Source organism: Pavona decussata, unplaced genomic scaffold, assembly GCF_977016875.1.
Source record: "Pavona decussata unplaced genomic scaffold, jaPavDecu1.1 SCAFFOLD_139, whole genome shotgun sequence".
Lineage (NCBI taxonomy): Eukaryota > Metazoa > Cnidaria > Anthozoa > Scleractinia > Agariciidae > Pavona > Pavona decussata.
The window spans coordinates 168985-193220 of NW_028145552.1; the positions used below are offsets into that span (position 1 = coordinate 168985).

At 38.7% G+C, this 24236-nt stretch overlaps 1 pseudogene; it reads right to left on the reverse strand.

Moving 5' to 3' along the window:
* Window positions 1–20486: 20486 nt before the first annotated feature.
* On the reverse strand, window positions 20487–23975 carry LOC146467052 (uncharacterized; annotated as a pseudogene).
* Window positions 23976–24236: the final 261 nt, after the last annotated feature.

Below are 24236 nucleotides of genomic sequence, written 5' to 3' on the forward strand. Positions count from 1 at the left end.
CACAGGGAGACCAAGTTGAAAATTGCCCTTCGTTTTTTTTTGTTTTGGTTTTGTTTTCCACATTCAGTCACAAATCGCCGTCTGGCCCCTAAAGCGCATGCGCCGCTTCGGTGTCTCTGCGCATGCGCATGATTGGAGAACACGCACATCCACGAACATGGCAATCTCGTACCCAGAGTCCTCAGGCTTTTTGGTCAGCGGGGCGGCGCCAGGAGAGACTCTGGGGTAATGGAATTTCTTATCCCAGAAAACGTCAATCTCGTACCCAGAGTCCTGAGGCTTTTTGGTCAGCGGCGCGGCGCCAGGAGAGACTCTGGGATAATGGAAAAATTTAATTTTTTCGATTGGTTGTCTGCATAACAATGGAAGACCGACAGGAAGTCCGTTGGTCATTTGCGGAAGTTAACCAAACCGGAAACCCCCCAACCAACTTCCTTGTTTTGGAGGGCGATTTGAAATGTCAAACTCGCTGTTTTGTAATTTTTATGTGTGTGTCACGGTTATTTTATGTTTTTTTTTCCATACCAAAAATAAGGACTCCAATTCAAAGACGGGTTTTGAATTATGTCAGTGAAACAATTTCTAGCCGACTAAACATTAGCCGTTTTATCGTAGGAAGTTTGCCACTACTGTCATTCGACGGTAAAATGACACGGTCAAATGCGAGCAGTTTAAACTGATTACTGTCACTGTTGAAAAAATTATTTTCGGAAAATATCATTATATCAGTCAGTTTGGGAGAAAAAGCGGTAGGAGAACGAATTGGTGAAGCCGTTCGCAAGTATTATAATGGCAACATTAAACGTATTAGAGAGGACATTGGTGTCGTCAACGTACTAAATATTTCGAACATGTTATTTACTAGTGAAGGTTATCATGGAAAAATAGAGAAGTTCTTCAACATCTATAAACCTTGTCGTGGATAAAAATTTGGAGATGACTGATCTGGTGTGGAGTGGAGTCCATCTCAGGTTGCCGTTTCGATTAATTCCCTTTCGGTTTTGCCACAAGGGAAACGCTGAAGACATCTCTACGATGATCAAACACCGCACACGAGAGCAAAGGTTTCACTTTTGTCAGTCACGGCCCATGGCCAGCTTGCCAAAGAAAAATAATTCAGAAAAAAATTGCCCCTTTGAGGCGGAGGTAATGGTGTGTTCAACATTTTTCTTAAATTTTGAGAGATTTTGTTTTGAGAATTTTGGCAGATTTTGTTCTAACTGTTCCATATTCCATGCAAAATAAGAACAATTAGTTATATGTCCTACAAAGTGTAAAGGGCGTGGTGTTAAGTTACCTTCAGATGACGGTTTAATCTCAAATGTAATAGTACATACAGATTTAAAGATTATTTTTACAGTATGGGGGCAGTTGAGAATAAAGACTTGTTGTTTGTTACTTACTACCATCTTCTCTGCAAGAAAGTCAACACACTGTCTGTGACAATGAAGAGCCACCCAACTTGACAAGTCAAAAAACAGGTGTAGATAATACTGAAGCCTGAAGCTAGACTTCGAAATGCAGAAGTACCTTAAAATCTTTGCATTTATTTACTTCCCACATGTACACAGACAAACAATGAAAAGAAAAAAACTCAATTAGTGGAGTGGATCAGGCTCAATAAAAGAAATCAATATGAGGCTTTTGAATATTAGGCCTCCTCAATATCGTTACTTGTTATTTTGCACTGATAATCAAACAAAAGAAAAAACTTTCAGACACTACAATACTAGCTTGCAAAAAAAACTACATTCAATATTTACTAAAGAATGACAAGTCTATAAAATATATATGTTGAACATTCCAAGGATTCGACTGCGTCCTTTACTCGATTCCCCTTCCCTGTTGGGGGTAACTAATAAAATTATGTGTAACCATTATCTCATCAAGTATATAGAATTTTTAAGTATAATTTGTTAACAAAACTGTTAATTATAGAGTGATTATACAATGAAACATAAAGTTTTACAGTCAACGCTTTTTAGAGCCCCCCCCCCCCCCCCCCTACAAAAAAAATTGATAAATTACTATTCAATATATTTTATGGGTTAAAGAAACATCACTAGCCTTATTGTTTATTCTGTTAACAAGCTTAAAAGAAATTTGAAACATCTTTAGATACAGTTTTGTAACTGATGGTATGACAAATTTATATGATTTTGAATTATCATTTTGAATGAGTATTTCCATTGTTCTAGACCTTTGGTCAATGCAGCTCACTAGGCTTGGTCCAGTCCCACAAACATTATGCAATATGCTGGATGACTTAGATTGTGGCCTAATAGACAATCAGAGCCCAGGAAGGGCTTGAAATAAGAGTCACGTTTGACAATTTTCAGTTTTAGTTCTTAGCTAACATTATTGTCAAGGGACCACAAATTCCCACAAGCGCTGTATAACTTACACAGTTTAGCAAAGGTCTCACAACACTGTGCCAATCATTCAGGATATTGGGGAGTTTGATAATAGTAATTATCTGTCGTCAAAGCAAGAGCTGCAAGATCAGAGAAGAGATTATATTACACTATTCAGCAGAGTGTTGGTTGAATATAATACTTCCCTTGCCTGAAGTCAATTAAATGTGTTATACCTAATCACATCACCATCGAGCCGACTCAAAAGAAATGGCAAATCATTCCGAAATTATCAATTTACCAGTAATGTGCCCTTATTAATCAGAATACGTTAGGTAATGTGTGTCAGTATCTGAGCTATCTGACTCAGCTCTTAGTTAAAGTGTACACTCCACGACCAGATGAAGTCAGGCCCCACCAAAATTTATGTCAATTAATTTAATATAAACATAATTTCCCCAATCTATTGAACCCTTCTCTGTGCTTCCTACACTGCACCCAAATTTATTAGAGAACTCACATAAGATAGTTTTAAATTATTTTACCTTGATTACATGTATACAAGAACAGACTAAGGAGGTTATATGCATGGTATAGAAATTGGCTGACTAAATGAAGTACCATAGGGAGGATATCAACAGTCTCTCAACAATCACATTATAACCAATTTACTTATGAGAGGTGGCATGATTACCACACTCCATACAGTTCTCATATATAATTATTACTCTGTGGTTAGGCAGAATAGCTAACTAATTAAACCGCAACACGACTCACTATCCTTATTTTCAAAGCCTGCAATGGCACAATTATCAAATCTATGTTATACTACTTCATTTTGTTTCTAGATATATTATTAGTATACCTGGGAGCAACTCTACAGCACTAGAAGCATGCAATATGTGAGCACTCTCTATCAGTTTTGCCAAAAGCTAGGCAAAAGGAATGTCTATTCAGAAAAAAAAATTCACAGCTGCTCTTGAATTCATGGCATGTATTAAATATGCTGATGTTGAAATTGTACTTAAGCTTGCATTCGAACACATATGACATTCTTAAATTCACTTTAAGAAAAGCGTGCACACAATTCAGTCTAATAAAATTAAAAAATTTTGAGACGAAAAAAAAAATTAATTTACAACAGTAAATATTACTTATATAAAGAGGTGATTTAAATTTTTTTCAAATGGTAACATATATGTGTTCATTGAATCCCATTTGGAAATAAACTGTTAAGGGAAAGGGAGAAGGTAATTTGAAAATAAATTGAATACACAGTCAGCTGCTCAGTTCTGTGAGAGGAGAAGTGATGGTTCCTTTTTATTTGTAAGTATAAACAGTAATAAAGAAATATGTTACTTGTCTGTTGTAGCAACGTCGAATTAAGTCCACCTTTCGCTCGCTCTTACATGAAAAAAAATCCAGTTGCTTTAATCCGCTCTTACGGGAAAAAATCCAGTTCCTTTTGATCGCATGTAGAATCAATTTTGGCTTTTTCGAACACTTTCAAGGCCCGATAAAACCTTCAGGCCCAATAACAGTAACGCGGCTGCCATTTTAGGGCATTTGACTTCCGCTTTAATCTTAAGCATGCGCACAAAGACCGGAATCCCACGTTTTCTGGGATAAGAAATTCCATTATCCCAGAGTCTCTCCTGGCGCCGCCCCGCTGACCAAAAAGCCTGAGGACTCAGGGTACGAGATTGAGAAAACGTGGGATTCCGGTCTTTGTGCGCATGCTTAAGATTAAAGCGGAAGTCAAATGCCCCAAAATGGCAGCCGCGTTACTGTTATTGGGCCTGAAGGTTTTATCGGGCCTTGAAAGTGTTCGAGAAAGCCAAAATTGATCCTACACGCGATCAAAAGCAACTGGATTTTTTCCCGTAAGAGCGGATCAAAGCAACTGGATTTTTTTGGGGGTAAGAGCGAGCGAAAGGTGGACTTAATTCGACGTTGCTACAACAGTCAAGTAACATATTTCTTTATTACTGTTTATACTTAAAAATAAAAAGGAACCATCACTTCTCCTCTTACAGAACTGAGCAGCTGACTGTGTATTAAATATATGTTCAAATTACCTTCTCCCTTTCCCTTAACAGTTTATTTCCAAATGGGATTCAATGAACACATACATGTTACCATTTGAAAATAATTTAAATCACCTCTTAATATAAGTAATATTTACTGTTGTAAATTAAGTTTTTTTTCGTCTCAAAATTTTTTAATTTTATTAGACTGAATTGTGTGCACGCTTTTCTTAAAGTGAATTTAAGAATGTCATATGTGCTCGAATGCAAGCTTAAGTACAATTTCAACATCAGCATATTTAATACATGCCATGAATTCAAGAGCAGCTGTGAATTTTTTTTTCTGAATAGACATTCCTTTTGCCTAGCTTTTGGCAAAACTGATAGAGAGTGCTCACATATTGCATGCTTCTAGTGCTGTAGAGTTGCTCCCAGGTATACTAATAATATATCTAGAAACAAAATGAAGTAGTATAACAGAGATTGGATAATTGTGCCAACAGGCTTTGAAAATAAGGATAGTGAGTCGTGTTGAGGTTTAATTAGTTAGCTATTCTGCCTAACCACAGAGTAATAATTATATATGAGAACTGTATGGAGCGTGGTAATTAATCATTCCACCTCTTATCAGTAAATTGGTTATAATGTGATTGTTGAGAGACTGTTGATATCCTCACTATGGTACTTCATTTAGTCAGCCAATTTCTATACCATGCATATAATCTCCTTAGTCTGTTCTTGTATACATGTAATCAAGGTAAAATAATTTAAAACTATCTTATGTGAGTTCTCTAATAAATTTGGGTGCAGTGTAGGAAGCACAGAGAAGGGTTCAATAGATTGGGGAAATTGGGTTTATATTAAATTGACATAAATTTTGGTGGGACCTGACTTCATCTGGTCGTGGAGTGTACACTTTAACCAAGAGCTGAGTCAGATAGCTCAGATACTGACACACATTACCTAATGTATTCTGATTGATTAGGGCACATTACTGGTGAATTGATAATTTCGGAATGATTTGCCATTTCTTTTGAGTCGGCTCGATGGTGATGTGATTAGGTATAACACATTTAATTGACTTCAGGCAAGGGAAGTATTATACTCAACCAACACTCTGCAGCTGAATAGTATAATATAATCTCTTCTCTGATCTTGCAGCTCTTGCTTTGACGACAGATAATTACTATTGTCAAACTCCCCAATATCCTGAATGATTGGCACAGTGTTGTGAGACCTTTGCTGAACTGTGTAAGTTATACAGCGCTTGTGGGAATTTGTGGTCCCTTGACAATAATGTTAGCTAAGTACTAAAACTGAAAATTGTCAAACATGACTCTTAGTTCAAGCCTTTCCTGGGCTCTGATTGTCTATTAGGCCACAATCTAAGTCATCCAGCTTATTGCATAATGTTTGTGGGACTGGACCAAGCCTAGTGAGCTGCATTGATCAAAGGGCTAGAACAATAGAAATACACATTCAAAATAATAATTCAAAATCATATAAATTTGTCATACCATCAGTTACAAAACTGTATCTAAAGATGTTTCAAATTTCTTTCAAACTTGTTAACAGAATAAACAATAAGGCTAGTGATGTTTCTTTAACCCATAAAATATATTGAATAGTAATTTATTAATTTTTTTGTTTTGGGGGGGGGGGGGGGTCTAGCAAGCGTTGACTGTAAAACTTTATGTTTCATCTATAATCGAAAATCACTCTATAATTAACAGTTTTGTGAACAGATTATACTTAAAAATTCTATATACTTGATGAGATAATGGTTACACATAATTTTATTAGTTACCCCCAACAGGGAAGGGGAAGGGAGTAAAGGACCCATTGGAATCCTTCGAATTTTCAACATATATATTTTATAGACTTGTCATTTTTTAGTAAATATTGAATGTAGTTTTTTTTGCAAGCTAGTATTGTAGTGTCTGAAAGTTTTTTCTTTTGTTTGATTATCAGTGCAAAATAACGATAAACAATATGATTCACTAAGAAGTATAATTTTTATGCTAAAACCTGCTGGCTACCACAAATTTCTTGCTAATATTTACTAGCAATAATAATTACATGAATGAATATTACATAAAGAAATGATAGAAGGGTTGTTTTCACCAAATTATTCAGTATTAAAATCCATCCACTGCCAAAATAGTTATGTTAGTAACTTTGCCAATTACAAGTGGAGTGTATGATAAGGATATAATATTGTTATGATGAAAGTGGTCACTTATTCTGCACAAGGCTGTGCAAGCGTTATCTACAGGTCATATGCCACACAAACTTGGGGTACTTGGCTTCCATGTTTATGTACAACGGGTACACTTGCAGTGGAATGAAATCGAGCAGGGCCTTCTCCTGTGTCTCCTCAATAATAGCGTCCAATTAATTGAACCCTTCAGGGGAAGACTTGGTGTTCTTCCTTATAACATATAGCACAGAAGGTCACACCACCGCTCATCTATTTTTTTTTAACTTTAGACATGATTTCACACTTTGCAACAGCATAATTGCTTTGGCCTCTCAACAGGAATATTTGTCTGCAAGGGAACCCACAGTTTTCTTGTCTCATACTTCGTCAATGGAGTATTTGCATGTTTTTTCAGATGAAGGGAAAAATAATATTTTAAAAAGGTTAGATTATTTTTACTTACATATATTAATGTACAGCACATTAACAGAGTACAGTTAAACTATCATTACCTTCATCTTTATTTTAAATTCAGTGTGCATTATTTGTTGAGTTATATAAGAACTCCAAGCAATATATTATGTTATAACTTTTGTATATTTTAAGATTGAGGAGGCTTAATATTCATAAGCCTCATATTGATTTCTTTTATTGAGCCTCCACTCCACTACTTGAGTTTTTTTCTTTTCATTGTTTGTCTGTGTACATGTGGGAAATAAATAAATGCAAAGATTTTAAGGTACTTCTGCATTTTGAACTCCAGCTTCAGGCTTCAGTATTATCTACACCTGTTTTTTGACTTGTCAAGTTGGGTGGCTCTTCACTGTCACAGTGTGTTGACTTTCTTGCAGAGAAGATGGTAGTAAGTAACAAACAACAAGTCTTTATTCTCAACTGCCCCCATACTGTAAAAATAATCTTTAAATCTGTATGTACTATTACATTTGAGATTAGACTTTCATCTGAAGGTATCTTAACACCACGGCCCTTTACACTTTTTAGGACAAATAACTTATTGTTTTCTTATATTGCATGGAATATGGAACAGTTAGAACAAAATCTGCCAAAATTCTCAAAACAAAATCTCTCAAAATCTAAGAAAAATGTTCAACACACCATTACCTCCGCCTCAAAGGGGCAATTTTTTCTGAATTATTTTTCTTTAGCAAGCTGGCCATGGGCCGTGACTGACAAAAGTGAAACCTTTGCTCTCGTGTGCGGTGTTTGATCATCGTAGAGATGTCTTCAGCGTTTCCCTTGTGGCAAAACCGAAAGGGAATTAATCGAAACGGCAACCTGAGATGGACTCCACTCCACACCAGATCAGTCATCTCCAAATTTTTATCCACGACAAGGTTTATAGATGTTGAAGAACTTCTCTATTTTTCCATGATAACCTTCACTAGTAAATAACATGTTCGAAATATTTAGTACGTTGACGACACCAATGTCCTCTCTAATACGTTTAATGTTTCCATAGTTGCGAACGGCTTCACCAATTCGTTCTCCTACCGCTTTTCTCCCAAACTGACTGATATAATGATATTTTCCGAAAATAATTTTTTGCAACAGCGACAGTAATCAGTGTAAACTGCTTGCATTTGGCCGTGTCATTTTACCGTCGTATGACAGTAGTGGCAAACTTCCTACGATAAAACGGCTAATGTTTAGTCGGCTAGAAATTGTTTCACTGACATAATTCAAAACCCGTCTTTGAAATGGAGTCCTTCTTATTTTTGGTATGAAAAAAATAACATAAAATAACCGTGACACACACATAAAAATTACAAAACAGCGAGTTTGACATTTCAAATCGCCCTCCAAAACAAGGAAGTTGGTTGGGGGCTTTCCGGTTTGGTTAACTTCCGCAAATGACCAACGGACTTCCTGTCGGTCTTCCATTGTTATGCAGACAACCAATCGAAAAAATTAAATTTTTCCATTATCCCAGAGATCCCAGAGTCTCTACTGGCGTCCACCCGCTGACCAAAAAGCCAGAGGACTCTGGGTACGAGATTGCGCACATGGTGAAAAATGGTGGATTTATTTCAAGCGTCGTCTTTGAAAGAAAGCACGAACACTATGACGTTCTCTCCGCCCAAAGCACACACAAATGCACACACTGTTTGCGGTAGACCCACACGAAAAGGATTTGAACGCTTTTTGAAAGGGTCGCTCCTCGGACTTTACGAGAGATCAATTTACGAGCGAACATTTCTGAGTGAACCGATCGAGAACTATGCTAAATCAAATGAGCTATCCAATGTTAATCATGTAAAGAAGCATCTGCATAAGCATTATCGTGTATTTAGACGTGATCGTGAACCCAGCAGAATACCAATACGAACTCTGGAACGTTTGAGGAACAAGAACAGAAAGGTTAGAGAATTTGTTTATAGAGGTATTCGTTCATGTACACCCAAGTCCTCCAAAGTGCATTGCCATGTGAAAATTAAAGAACAACGAAATAAAGCGAAGTTTTTGTTTAAACGATCTGGTACAATCCATAAAAGTATAATAAAGTTAAGAAAGAGAGCTAGTCGGTATTTGTCATTGTTTTCTCCAAATAGACTGTGTCTTTACAAGGGTCAGGCCCATGCAGCGAATTATTGTGAATTTAAATTGATTTCAGACATAGAAAAGAGCCCTGGTCCTACCCCAATGCACGTCGACTCTAGCAAAACAATAGCAGCACCATATAGCCAAGGTAATGAGTTGGTATTTGGACAAAATGCAGGACAACAATGTGTAGCAATGAGTTTATGTTCTTTGATTTACAATACAAGACTGAGCATTAGCTCTGCTCATGATCTCATCAACATAATGAATATTGGAAATCAATTGTATTCAAGTTTGTCTCAATTAGCACGACAGTCGTATTTAATGCAGACAGAATTGCCAACAATCTTAAATGTGTTTCAAACTGACTATCAACTAGAATACAGTAATAGTTATTCTGGTACTGTGCATCGAGAGACAATAATTGAAGGATATCAGTACTGTACCTCTTTGCAAAGAGCTTTTGAATCACTCATATCTGACGGTTACAACAATTTTATATTAACAGTAGGGTTTATTGGTCTTGCTATCTACTGTAATGGTAATATGGGGTTTAAAATATTTGATTCTCATGCAAGGGATTTATATGGCAGAGGGCATCCTCAAGGTACATGTGTACTGCTTGAAGTACCATCACTGACTAGCTTGGTACATTATTTTCAGAGTATACATAATAATGAAATATTTGAAATAAAAGGGGTACGCATTAATCAAGTTCAAAATAGCACACTTTCTCAAACCAATTGTTTTGGAACACAAAACTTCAATCTTAGTTGTGCAGTAGCTATCTACTCTCTCTGTTTCTCTATAATAAAATCATGTAGTTATTGGAATTCCAACACTTTAGCAGTAATTGTGGACAATGGTAAAAGATTGTATGACAATCTAAGTTTAAATGGAAATTTTTCATCAGCTGATTTGCCAAAGACTGTTGACATTTTTGGAGCTGAAGTAATACTAGAAGTTTTAAGTGACAGCAGCGAGGGAGTGTTGTCTGATTCACTTCAACGAGTATGGTTACATGAAGTACAAGTCTAGTTCCCGCCTTGCGTGTCACGTGACCGAGCTTGTAGGTAGCCATCTTGAAGTTTTGTTGTCGCTGTTCAACCGGAATAAATAAGTTGTGTTTTGCGGACTCTGTGTCTTTCCGCCTGTCGTTACATGGTGTCAGAAGTTTCCCGGATCCACACGTCACGAAAAGGAATGATTTGTGGCAGAAGCTACCGAATTTATGCCTGAAACCAGTGTTCAAAATAGCGAAAGTCCAGCTTCAAGTTTGATAACCATGGCGAATTTCCAAATACCTCCTCCTGACATACTCGAGCTAAACGATGGTTCGACAGCGTCCAATTGGCGAACTTGGGTTTCTGCTTGGAATAATTACAGGCTGGCTACGAAGCTAGATAAAGAGGAAGAAGCACGCCAAGTAGCAACACTTTTGGCCGTAATTGGAAAAGAAGCGAACAAGGTGTTTCGTACTTTCACGTGGGCCTCGCCAGACGACGCGAAGAAAATCGCTGCGGTTGTAAGTAAGTTCGAAGAGTATTGCATTCCCAGGGAAAACACTATTTACGAACGTTTTCTTCTCTTTACGCGGGATCAGCGGGAATCTGAAACTGTTGATCAATATTTCACGGAGCTTCGCCAAATTGCAGCAAATTGTGATTTAGAGTCAATCACACCCGATCAGCTTCTTCGGGATCGACTGGTGACAGGTACCAAAACTGCCAAGGTACGTGAAAATTTGCTCAAAGAGAAGAAATTGACTCTTGAGAAAGCTATAGATATCACTCGTGCCGCCGAGAGTACGGCTGTTCAAATGAAAGTTATGTCTGCTGAGTCTGGATTGAGTGCTGTGAAAGAGAAAGAGAAAGAGCAGTCAGAAAATGTCCCAGCAGTGGCTGGATCAAGGACTGCAGATTCTGTGGTAGGAACCACGAAAGACGTAGCTGCCCTGCCTTTGGCCAGATTTGTGCATATTGTAAAAAAAGGAATCATTTTGTTGTCAAGTGCCCAGCAAAAAGCAAGGTGTCTTCTGTCCAAGAGCGACTTTATTTAAGTGCCGCAGGTGTTGGAAACGGAGGTCGTGAGATGGTTACCCTCACTGTATCAAAAGAGTCTAACCCCCTTTCAGGTCACGATGTAAGCTTCTTGATGGACACGGGGGCTGAATGCAATCTTTTGCCCTTGGATGTGTACAAGAAGGTGACTGGCGATCTGCACTTGAATTTCCTCAATGCACGCGGCAAGTCAATCCTGGTTTTAGCTAATGGAGATGAGCAACCCATCGAGGGCAAAGCCACAGTGTATGTCTCCCGCAAAGGAAACGCACACAAAATTGAAGTCAATGTAGTCAGGGGCCATGGGTATGAGCCCATACTGTCTAAGCAGACAATGCTGGAAATGAACTTGATAAAGATTCTAGACAGTGACCAAGATCCACGCGTCAATGTACTGAAGTCCGACACAGAGCCATTGCTGGAAGAGTATGACGATGTATTTGAAGGCCTTGGAAAGTTGGACGGACAGTACCACATTGTAACAGACGAGTCCATCAGACCTGTAGTGCATCCTCTGCGGCGTTTACCTGTTGCGATGACTGAGCGAGTTCAGCGGAAACTCGAAGAAATGGTAGCTGCTAACATAATCGAACAAGTCGACCATCCTACTGACTGGGTATCCAGTATGCTAGTGGTGACCAAGCCATCCACCGAAGCTGAGGGGGAAACCAAGTTACGCATCTGTTTGGATCCCAGGGATCTGAATCTTGCCATAAAGCGTGAACACTTCCCGATGCCGACAATTGAAGAGATTGCAACTAGGCTGAATGGGGCAAAATTGTTCAGTGTTTTTGATGCCAGTAATGGTTTCTGGCAAGTGGAACTTGACGATGAGTCTAGTAGTTTAACAACGTTTAACACCCCGTTCGGGCGCTACCGTTGGAGGCGAATGCCATTCGGCATCAATAGTGCACCGGAAGTTTGGCAGCGCAAAATGCGAGAGCACATTGAGGGGCTTAAAGGAGTAGAAGTAATTGCAGATGATTTTGTGATCGTTGGATTTGGCAACACACCTGCTGAGTGGCAGACAGACCATGACCGGAATGTGCGTGCCTTCCTAGACCGTTGCCGTGAGAGAAACCTGAAGTTGAACAAGAAGAAAGCCCGACTGAGACAGCAAGAAGTTCCCTTCATCGGACACATTCTGACCCGTGAGGAACTGAAACCAGATCCACACAAGGTTGAGGCAATTGTGGGGATGCCAGACCCGACTGATGTCCAGTCCTTGCGTAGGTTCCTGGGCATGGTGAACTACTTGGCAAAGTTCCTCCCACGTCTATCCGAAGAAACAGAAGTCTTGAGAAACCTCAAAAGGATGCTGAGTGGTGTTGGCTGCAAAGTCATACTGATGCTGTGGCCCATGTCAAGGAAATGATTGTATCTGCACCTGTACTTGCCTACTATGACGTGAATAAGCCAGTGGTCATTCAATGCGATGCTTCCCAAAGTGGACTTGGTGCAGCTCTGCTACAGGAGGAGCGCCCAGTGGCTTACAGCTCTCGTGTAATGACTCAAACGGAACAAAACTATGCGCAGATTGAAAAAGAGCTACTCGCCATAGTTTATGCTTGTGAGAAATTTGATCAGTACATTTTTGGAAGGAGCAATGTAATTGTGCAGTCAGACCACAAGCCGTTGGAAACCATATTCAAGAAGCCAATCCACAGTTCGCCAAAACGCCTCCAACGCATGCGTCTCCGCTTACAGAACTATGACATCCAAGTGGTATACAAGAAAGGAGAGACCATGTTCTTGGCTGACACATTAAGTCGCGCTTACTTGGAAAAGGAACCAGTGAGTCAGACCCAGGACAGTGACGTCCGTTCTGTCAGAGAACGACTGTTCGCTTTTGAGTTAGAGCAGATTAAAAATGGTGAAGATCTAAGTGTCTCCCCCACTCGCCTGGAAGAGCTGCGCAAGGAGACTGCTCAGGATGAAGAATTACAGACCCTGTCTGATGTTATTCATGAGGGTTGGCCAGAGACCCTGTCAGAAGCTCACAAATATGACCGGCGTCGGAGGCAAGTAATTGAGCTGTATTGGAACAGCCGTGATGAGCTGACCATAGAAGATGGATTGGTATACAAGGGTCATCACCTTGTGATACCATTTAAAGAGCGTTCTGGTGTTGTAAAGAGCCTGCATGAATCACATATTGGAATAGAAGGAACATTGCGTCGTGCCCGCAACATTGTTTACTGGCCTGGAATCACAGCCCAGCTCAAGATCACTTGTCAAGGTGTGGAATCTGTAACCGTTATCAGCCCGAACAATGTAAAGAGCCTTTAAAGCCTCATGATGTGCCTAATTTGCCATGGCAGAAAGTTGGTGTTGATCTTTTCGTGCTGGACGGGCAATCATTTTTGATAGCCGTTGATTACTACTCTGGCTATTTTGAAGTGCAAGATATGAGTAGCACCACCAGCAACCGTGTTATCACCATTCTAAAGGCGTGGTTTTCCAGGCATAGTATTCCTGTGACTCTCATCAGTGACAATGGCCCCCCCTTCAACAGTGAAGATTTCTAGACCTTCAGTAAGGAATGGGATTTTCACCACGTCACATCAAGCCCTTATCACGCACAAAGTAATGGTCGTGTGGAAAATGCAGTTAAGACTTGCAAGTCATTGCTGACCAAAGCCCGAGCTGATAAGCGTGATCCTCTGCTGGCGTTACTTGAGCGGCGCAACACACCAACTGAGGGTATGAATGCTTCTCCTGTTCAGCTACTATATGGTAGGCGAACACGCACCCGTCTCCCAGTAGCCAAGCAATTGTTAACTCCACAGGTGATAACTGATGTCCCCGAAAAGATCAAGATTAGAAAGTAGAAGCAGAAATACTACTATGATCGTCACTCACATGAACTACCAAAATTGCTTGACTGTGATGCCATTAGAATGCGATTGCCACGCGAGAAGGAATGGTCACTGGGGCGCGTCATTGGAGAGGAGGGGACCCGTTCCTACTTGGTTGAAGTGAACGGAAAGCATTATCGTCAGAACCGCAAATGGCTCAGAGCAACACCCGAGGAGTTACCGGAGTCAGTGGAGACAAACCTCCACATGACCGATCCAATGGAACTGGTAGAGTCAAGTCCTGCTGAGCCGCCACAGGCAATGATACCATCATCACCAGTGGTTTCTGGGCCTCATACTGAAGGTCGTCCAGTGCGGGACCGCCGCCCCCCAGTGTGGTTAAAAGATTATGAGTGCTGAAATAAGACACTGACTCTGCCTTGTTGCCCCTTTTTTCAATTTGGCTTTATTATGTACTTTTGCAGGGGCGTTTTAATATAGGAGACTTTCTAAGGCAGATTTGAACATTATGTTATTGTTTTTTTATTGTCATTAACGTTCTGTATGCATAAACTAAACTATTAGACTTAGGAAGGGAGATGTAACGAGTATGGTTACATGAAGTACAAGTCTAGTTCCCGCCTTGCGTGTCACGTGACCGAGCTTGTAGGTAGCCATCTTGAAGTTTTGTTGTCGCTGTTCAACCGGAATAAATAAGTTGTGTTTTGCGGACTCTGTGTCTTTCCGCCTGTCGTTACAATGGGGTTTAAAATATTTGATTCTCATGCAAGGGATTTATATGGCAGAGGGCATCCTCAAGGTACATGTGTACTGCTTGAAGTACCATCACTGACTAGCTTGGTACATTATTTTCAGAGTATACATAATAATGAAATATTTGAAATAAAAGGGGTACGCATTAATCAAGTTCAAAATAGCACACTTTCTCAAACCAATTGTTTTGGAACACAAAACTTCAATCTTAGTTGTGCAGTAGCTATCTACTCTCTCTGTTTCTCTATAATAAAATCATGTAGTTATTGGAATTCCAACACTTTAGCAGTAATTGTGGACAATGGTAAAAGATTATATGACAATCTAAGTTTAAATGGAAATTTTTCATCAGCTGATTTGCCAGACTGTTGACACTTTTGGAGCTGAAGTAATTCTAGAAGTTTTAAGTGACAGCAGCGAGGGAGTGTTGTCTGATTCACTTCAAAGCAAATTAATGCTACAAAATATTATAGTAAATAATAGTGAATGCACTGGGTTTTTAATGTGGTTTTCCTGTTATTTTATCAGTTGTATCTTTAAACCTACAAAAAAATCAAAGCATTTGTATTGTCTCTTTGCTTATGATGAAAATCATCAAATTCAGCATACTAAGAACATTAATGGAACAGCTTCAGTTGTTGAAGCCATCAGCAAACTTCAAAAAAAATGTAAGTCTCCTGGACATTACAAAATACAATTTTTGACATGCTCATGTAAAAATGGTGACCAAAATAAAAGAAAAAAAATCATAAAAAATCAGATACAGAAACAAAACTACGAAATAATGGAACCACCAAAGAAGAGAATGTTATTGGAAAAACTACAAGTTAGGCAAACCACAAAAAGAGCTACAAATAAAACAAGTACAAAACTACAAAGCAATGGATGCTGCAAAGAAACAAGAGCTATTGAACCAAAAAGCAGAAAAATACAAAACACTGGACATCACAAAGAAACAAGAGTTATTAAATAAAAAAGTAGAAAAATACAAAACAATGGATATGGCAAAGAAACAAGAGGTAATAAATAAACAAACAGAAAAATACAAAGAGATGGATACTGCAAAGAAACAAGAGCTATTGAACAAAAAAACAGAAAAATATAAAACAATGGACATCACAAAGAAACAAGAGCTATTGAACAAAGAGGCAGAAAAATACAAAACAATGGATACTGCAAAGAAACAAGAGTTATTGAACAAAAAAGCAGAAAAATACAAAACAATGGATACAACAAAGAAAAAAGAACTAGTCAGAAAACGCAAAAACAACTACTGTTGTAGTAAAAATAAAACTATAGATTCATGCATTGAACAGTTTAAAAAGAAAATAAAGGAAGGTCCTTATTATACATGTTGTGTATGTAACAGAACACTTTACAGGAAATCGGTCATAAAATTAATTACAAGTAGTTACCCATCTCAAGATATTTTTAAAATACAGTCATCATTTGATGGAAGAGAATACATCTGCAAGACTTGTCACTCAAATGCTGTAAAAGGGAGACTTCCTTGTCAAGCAATTGTAAACAACTTATATGTTGATGATGTACCAACTGACCTCGAAAATCTTCAGAAACTAGAACAAATAATAATAGCACAGCGTATTGTATTTGAGAAAGTGATAGTTATGCCAAAAGGACAACAGAGAAGAATAAAAGGTGCAATATGCAATGTACCAGTAGAGTGTGATCAAACGTGTAACATACTGCCTCGTCCTCCTGAAAGATCTGGTATAATTCTCCTAACGTTAAAAAGAAAACTTCAGTTCAGAGGGCATGTTTATTTTGAAGCTGTTAGACCTGAGTTTGTAGTAACAGCACTCAATTGGTTAAAAGCCAATAATCCATTATATAAAAATATACAGATTGATTGTGCAAATATTGGTACAGAACTGACAGATATGGCACAGAATGGATATGATGACAGCACTTTACTAGCAAACTCTTCAACAAATCGTTCACACAATACAATTTCTGAAGAGAAAGTTAGCGGCAAAGATACTGATAATTTGCTTTCAAATTCAGACGTAAATAGTGCCATAGATTCCTCCAATAACAGTAACGTAGATTTAAATGAAGAGGAAGCAGAAGACCCTTTAAATCAGCACAGGTCAGCTGCCAGTGAGACATGTTTACGGTCATTCCAGATTATCCTATTCTTACTGAAGAAAACAACTCCACTGGTAGAGAAATTTACAACATTGCACCAGGCGAAAACAAACACCCAGTGTCTTTAATGACTGATAAACTTTGTGAAGAGCTTGCATTTCCAGTACTATTTCCAAAAGGCAGATTTGGCTATACTGCTGAAAGACAAATTAAACTATCACCAGTTAAATATTTCAATGCCAGACTATTACATAACAGTGGAAGGTTTGCAAAAAACCCAGAATATCTTTTCTTTGCGCAGTTTATTATAGAGCAGAAAAAAGTATCTGACAGTATAAATATTGCTCTTAAGAAAGTCCATGGCCAAAGAGCAGATGGGCATTTTGTCTGCGCATGCTCATCGGATAAGCATTCGAACACAAGCTTGGCGCCATTTTGTTCTGTAGAGCGCGCTGTCCGGTTTCACAAGTGGACGATCGACGCTTCAGAAACGCTGTCATTGCAAAACGTGAAAGGGAGTAACATTTTTACCAAACATCCTATCCCTGAGTGTATTTACAGTTTTTGCTGTCACTTTGGTTGGCGAGATTTTAGCGATCAAAGCGTGAACAAGAATGGTAGTAATGTGCAAAACAGAGTACTTTGGTCTGGTTTGACTGCGGATCAAGAATTGTCTACAAGAAATCAATCGAGTGAGGTAAGTGTCAAGGAGTTGAATTTTTGTTTTTGTGATTGTAGATTGATTACACGAAAGCTTTCTTTATGTGCACGGTCATGTTTGAGTCCTAAATTTTTATCTTTAACTGATTTTGCTTCAAATTGAGAGTCGATTTGCTTAAAATTTTCACCGTCCCCCCAAGTTTAAATTGTTATAGACAACGTTGTCATTCCTCTCTCCTTTCAGTTGTATACGATCTGAAGGATTAAAAAATGGTCTACGTTGAAGATTGGTATGCTATTCCACGGCTGTTTTGAGGTATTCGCATCCGGCGAGTTTTTAGTAGATTTTCTGAGACGTGGATCTCTAAACTCCTTGGTTCAGTTGCCGTTCATGTCTGCTGTGAAAGGTAAGTATTTATGTACCTTTTTACTGTTGCAGTTAGACTGCATTAAAATTTAGAAATGACTTATTATTTTTTGACTGTGTTTTGTCAGGTTCAGTGTCAGTGGTTCCTTTCTCGAAGTTTGAGCTCGAGAAGAAAAGTAAATAAATCTTTTTTTGTTTCACCGTTCCCCCAGTTCCAAATTGCTGTCATTGCGATGATAATTTATTTGTCTTTCGCTGTACTCGACTTATGTCTGTTAAAAAAATGTGCGCTTTCAACTTAAGGCATTCTTAGTGCCGATAGTTTCAGCTGCTTTTGTCACTGTTGTCTTTCGGCGCTTACGCCAACCTGAGCTTACGTAGTTGTTTTCAGGAACTTTGAAGTGAACTGCTTCAGTTCTACATGATACTCGTTTCATACGAAATATAAGCTTGAGCTTTTAGGTACCCAACGTGTTGTTTTGAAACCAAACAATGTGACCAGCATGATCGTTATACCATAACTTAAACTGTTTTGGGGGGAAAATATTGGAAAACTGTTAATAGCTTATCTGGACATTTCAAGAAGGGAGGAATTGATCGAGAGTGTATATTAAAGCTTTAAGCTTATTTCATTTCGTTCGTACACTCCCAATATTTTCGTTTTCTTTATTTCGTCAAATTTATAAAGGGATAAGGTTAGCTGTCACGAGAATCTTGTGAGTTAATTATAAAATACGAACCGGTAGGTACCAAAAGTACACCCTCACAAAACTGCATTGTTTATTAATCAAAATACAATGAATCAATGGATTTCAATATGCCTCTGATACTGGAAAAAGTATCTGGCTTGTAAATTAATCTCTCTATGTACATAATTAAGAACTCTCGCTTACCCAGTTTTGTTTTAGATGTCTTTTATAAGGTCTGATAGTAAAACAAGGTTTTTATGGAAACTCTTTCACAATTCATGACATTACTGGAGGATCAGAATGATCCCACAAATCAAGGAAACAACGGTAGACCTTATTTTCTCACCACTGCATAGTGCTGGTGTCAAATTAACTGTAGCCTCTGACATCACAGAAACAGCTAAGAAATCTTTCTGGTTATGTTTGATCAAGTAAGGGAGCAATTTCCGGGCTCAAATTACATTGCATAACTCTGCACTCATGGTTGTCATTTGTACAGTATGTGCTTAATTATTCTGTTTTGTTATTAAATATATTTATTTCTTTCACCTTTTAAGACCTAACACAGCCAAATTTGCGCCATGTAAATGAGTCTGCCAGTCCCGCATGACCATTCCTTTTAGGTATTGCACAAAATTACTGACATTGCCTGAACAGCTTGTGGATATAACGGCCCCCTGTAGACCATGTGAGTGACTTTCAAAAAGGCACATGACGGCATGGTTGAAGCCTAGTGCCATTGACTTATCTGGTGGTACTATGAGCACAGCAGCAAACTTTGGATTGTGGCGATGGTATTGCACAATGTAGTCTTCCAAATGTTGAGGAGGAAAAAAGCCGTTGTCTGAAACCATAGTTAGATTCTTAAAGTTTTCATCTTTCTTGTCCAGGACTTGCTTGACATCAAGGTTTGGTTGCTGAGGTGGCAGATTAAAGGAGCTGTATATGTGGTTTCCTTTAAAGAGTAACTGGCTGTAGACTGGTATAGTTTGACTGAGATCTTGTGTTTGTTTAGGAATTGGAAGAGATGATTCAAGGAAATGGAGGCCTGTTAACATGGAAATGATAGTGCAAGCATTGCTTCCAGTCTGTCTCCCACCTATCATTGATTGGCAAATATGAGGGGGGGGGGGGGGGGGGGGGCAACTGCCACTCGCTTACATCAAGGTAGTGGTTTCCAATGACAGTTAAGTAACTAGTTTGGGGTGCTGGTTGTGTGGCTTGCTGTTTTCTGTTTGCCCTGTACCAGTCACATGTACATGAAGAAGAACTTGGTGTAGAAATACAAGTGGTGTTGGGGCAAAAATTACATGAAATGTTGGAAGTGTTGCGTGATCTTCTGTGTCCTCTGACTGGGTGGTGACATTTGGTGCAGTGTGGAGGTGCTCTGGATGTAGAGTTTGTACTTGTACTTTGAGATGGGGGTTGGTAACCATTGGTAATTACATGTGGATGTGGTGGTGGCTCTAAAGATAAAATCTCGTTGTTGAGTTTCTTGATCACATTTTCTAATTCATCTTTCTCCATTCCTCTGACTGCCAAATTTTCATTTTCGGTTTCATCAGTACTTGAGGCTGTTGTTGGTATTTCACTGTTATCATTTATCATTTCGGGCATGTCTGATGCGGGATGTAAAATTGCTTGTTTAGCTATTCAACTGAGTTCCTTTACTTTCTGTTGCAGAAAATGTCTACACAGAGGGCAAGATGCACTTTCCTTAATACAAACATTATGAAATGAGTGGAAGCAACCATTGAAAAGAACCCATTCCTCGTCAGGTTCAGAGATTTCACATTCTGGTAGGTCGCAGGTCTTTGTTGGATCTGGCTTGATTACACAATGGAATCCAAGTGGTAAAACAATTGTTTTCATAGGTTTATCTGAACACACTGCTGGCAATGTTACGTATCTGCTTCTGCCCTCAGAGGAAAATTAACTCTGCCCTGGTGTCTGGGAGAGTTGTTTGAATATAGAAGAAAGCAGCTGAGCACATTTCACTTTCAGGAATTGTAGTTGGTTTTGTGAAAATGAAAATTGTTTAGGTGCTGTAAAGAACGATCTAAAATTACACTGTTTCTCTTTGGATTGGAAAATTGTCTTTGCTTTTTTTCTGAGTTGATCAGCACTGTCTGAAGACTTTGTTTGTGCACGTGAAATGCTGTGAGTGTTTTCCACCGGGTATTCATCAAAGATTGTAATGTAATTACGGAGAAGGTTATAAAGTTCAGGCGAATATTTTCCCCAGTGTTAACACATGTTGATCCATACAAGGGGTGCTTTGTTGTAGTGGCGTCGGGTTAGGCATGTAAACATTATCCAAATTCTGATCATTGCTCTGAAGTACTCTGCAAAGTTATTTAGTTTGAAAGAAATGCTGTAAATGGAAAGGACGAGAGAGATGTAATTGTCCAGTAGATTCAGAAGAGTTCCATACTCTAGATCTTTGAATTTAAAGAACTTTGCCATTACAGTTTGCTGTATGAGTGTCCACCCTCCATAGACAATTTCCAGTATCAGACTCATTCTCCAAGGTTTAGGGCTATCTGCAAACTTGCTTTTGGGAAAAATTGATTCATATACAGATTTGAAAAATGGATGAAAAGAATTAATGACATGTTCTCTGCTGTTTAGGGAGATGTGCAGTGGCCCAATAGTTGGTACAATGGATAGAAGTGATGGCTGGGAAGTCAAGTTCTTGGGAAAGCTTTTATATCCAGAGGCAGTAGTGGACGGATATGAATAAGCAGAATGGTTATGTGAAACACTCGTATCAAAATGTCTATGGATGGCATCGTTCAGATCTGGATTGTGGCTGATGAATTTCTTTAGACACTTGTAGATGATTTGTCTACAATAAACCTGACAAGGCCAATCTCCAGGCTGGATAACAACAAACTCTCTCATATAATCACCTAGGCCTGCACCAATCACTACATCATATGCAGCCTCGAAGTCAGCCTTTGACTTAAGTTGTAATTCAACAAAATCAGCCAGGTGTAGATCATCCATTTTCCTCATTGTCTGAACATTGTCGCTTTCACAGTACTGGTGTATATTTAGAAGTTGTCGTTGTAGTTCAGGGTTAAAAAAAGCTTCTGTAAGCCAGTCTGGCATAATGGAAGCATAAGAACAACTTAGATCATGCATGCTTGATGCAGATGTTATGATCCCATGGCATGATTCTATTTCAATTGCGTTAGGGTCATGCATGAAATTTGCCTGTTGTACAGTTATAGCTGGAATTTGTTTAAATGCCTTAACAACTATGGTACACATTGATTTAGCCTCAGATGCCTTGTCTTCCTGTGGCCTCCGTTTTGTGTGAACTGAGGTGTAGTCATCTATTATGAGGACTAACAGCCACTTGTTTTTTATAGCGTCATCTATGAAATCTTTGAATGACTGGTAGTGGGTTTTAGACATCATATTAACAACATTATTTACTGTTCTCCTGGCACAGGAGTGTCCCATAATATGCTCGGTTTCCAACCCTTCTTGGTTGATTTGACTACTCCTGAGATAAAGAGCGTGGTCAATTTGAAGGGGGTTACATGCTTGGCTCAAACAGTAGCACATGTTATATATAACTGAAACAACCCTTTTTTTTTGTTTAGGTCTAAACGGTCTGAAGAATGTCTTGATGTTGTCACTGCACTTAGAATGTTATCAAATAGCTTTGTAGCTCCTGCAGAAATACAAAACTCCCTGAATGTGTCAGGGTCATACAAATGTGTTTCTTTTTTTGTAATAAATTCACTGTACACTTTGGCTTTCACCATTTGGAGCTCCTGCTTTAAGTCACATCCTACATGAAAAATAAAAATACAATTGATACACTTAATATTGTGACCATAATGAGGTTAAAATGAAAAAATACCCTTGTTTGATATAGCAGTTATATTTTCCACAATATTGGTCAGCGCCACACATTATTCCCAGAATAATTCAATGTAAGGTCAACTGTTTATTTTTAAAACTTTATTAGCTGATTACACAAGGATTTCGTTTGACTACACCTGCCCAATTTTTCCTTATGTGACCCTCCCTTTTTCATGTGGCATTTAGCAATGGTTCTACTAAGTCACTTAGCTCGATTAGCTTGCTATTTCTAACTGGCTGTGCCCTCTTCTTTAGTAATTTTTCTTTCTTGTATTAATGTAACTCTGTATAATTTCTGGGCACGAATAAAGATTGTTGTTGTTGTTGTAAGTAAGGATTTTGAGAAAATTTAAAATAAAAATTAGTGAAAAGAGACTACGTTTGAAAATGAAGCCAGGATGTCTTTGAAACGTAGTCTCTTTGCGCTATCTTTTATTTTAAATCATGTAGCAATGGGCTTCATATGATAGTCCCAGTTAGAAATGATTTAGAAAACTTTAAGGCTTGGGATCAAATAACACCATAATCCATTGCGTAATAGTCCAGTCTCGTGGTATCTTGAAACTAGTACTCTTTATACTGGTATTGTATGACATCCAGCAACATGACAGAACTAATATCTCAGAAATGGCAGGGTATGATGATATTGCCAAGATTACTGATTCAGACGTTGGGAGCCAATTTTATCCCATTCAGTTGTAGCTTATGCATGATAAAACCAATGCACAATACAGACTCTACTCTTCACCTAAGAGGTGATTTTCTATGCTTTGGATGAAAACAAACAATTTAGTTTACTTACTTTCTGATAAAATCTTTAAATTTTCCTCCATTTCTAGATACTTTTCTTTCGGTAAAACTACCATCTCCCTAGCACTATCCTCACTATCTGATTCTGCCTGTTTACTATTACGCCAACGCTGTCGCTTTTTAGCCAATCGTCCACGTTCGTTCACATTCATGCCAACAAACTTTCAAACAAAAAGACAAGATTGTGTTAACGTTGACTCAAGACATGTTTATTTTCTTTAAGGGATTAGCTAGCCTCCTGAATGTTCAACAACAGTAAGCTCATATAATTACAGCTCATACGGACAATGAAAATGAAGCATAACAAATGGGTTAATGTAGATAGAAAAGCTGGTTTCAAAACTAACGTGCTGAAATGTCTGTCCAGTGCGTCTATGCTCTTGAAGAGCCCTTCGGCATCCTTCACAAATATCTGCACTTGAACTCGCACTTAGCTTGGCTCCAAAACAATTCTCCAAATCTTTCACGTATGCACTTGCACTTCTAAACCCAGTTTGCTGCGACTTTCTACCACAAACAAGACAACCGTCTTTTGATCTTTTCACGCCCTCTGTGTTCAGCGAGAGAAGCAAGATGCCGCAAAGACCGCCATTATTGTTTATATTCTCTCTCCTTTTTGACCCTGCAAAATGGCGGGAAAACCAAGCCGCGTACGCGCTGAGCAGGCGCATGACAGCGGATACGCCCATGAGAAGATCCCCGTTTGATCATGCGCAGACAAAATGCCCATCTGCTTGGCCAAAGTATAACTGCATCACAAGTCAGATCAAACAATCAAATATTGCAAAATCTTATTTCTCAAGACCAGGCTTACTTATTTCTGAGGCAGATACCAGGCTCTCCACCATACTGGCAAAAGTTCATGTATGAAGTAGTTGCTATGGTAAAAAAACTTGGTATACCAACATGGTTCATGACATTATCCTGTGCTGACCTAAGATGGCCAGAAG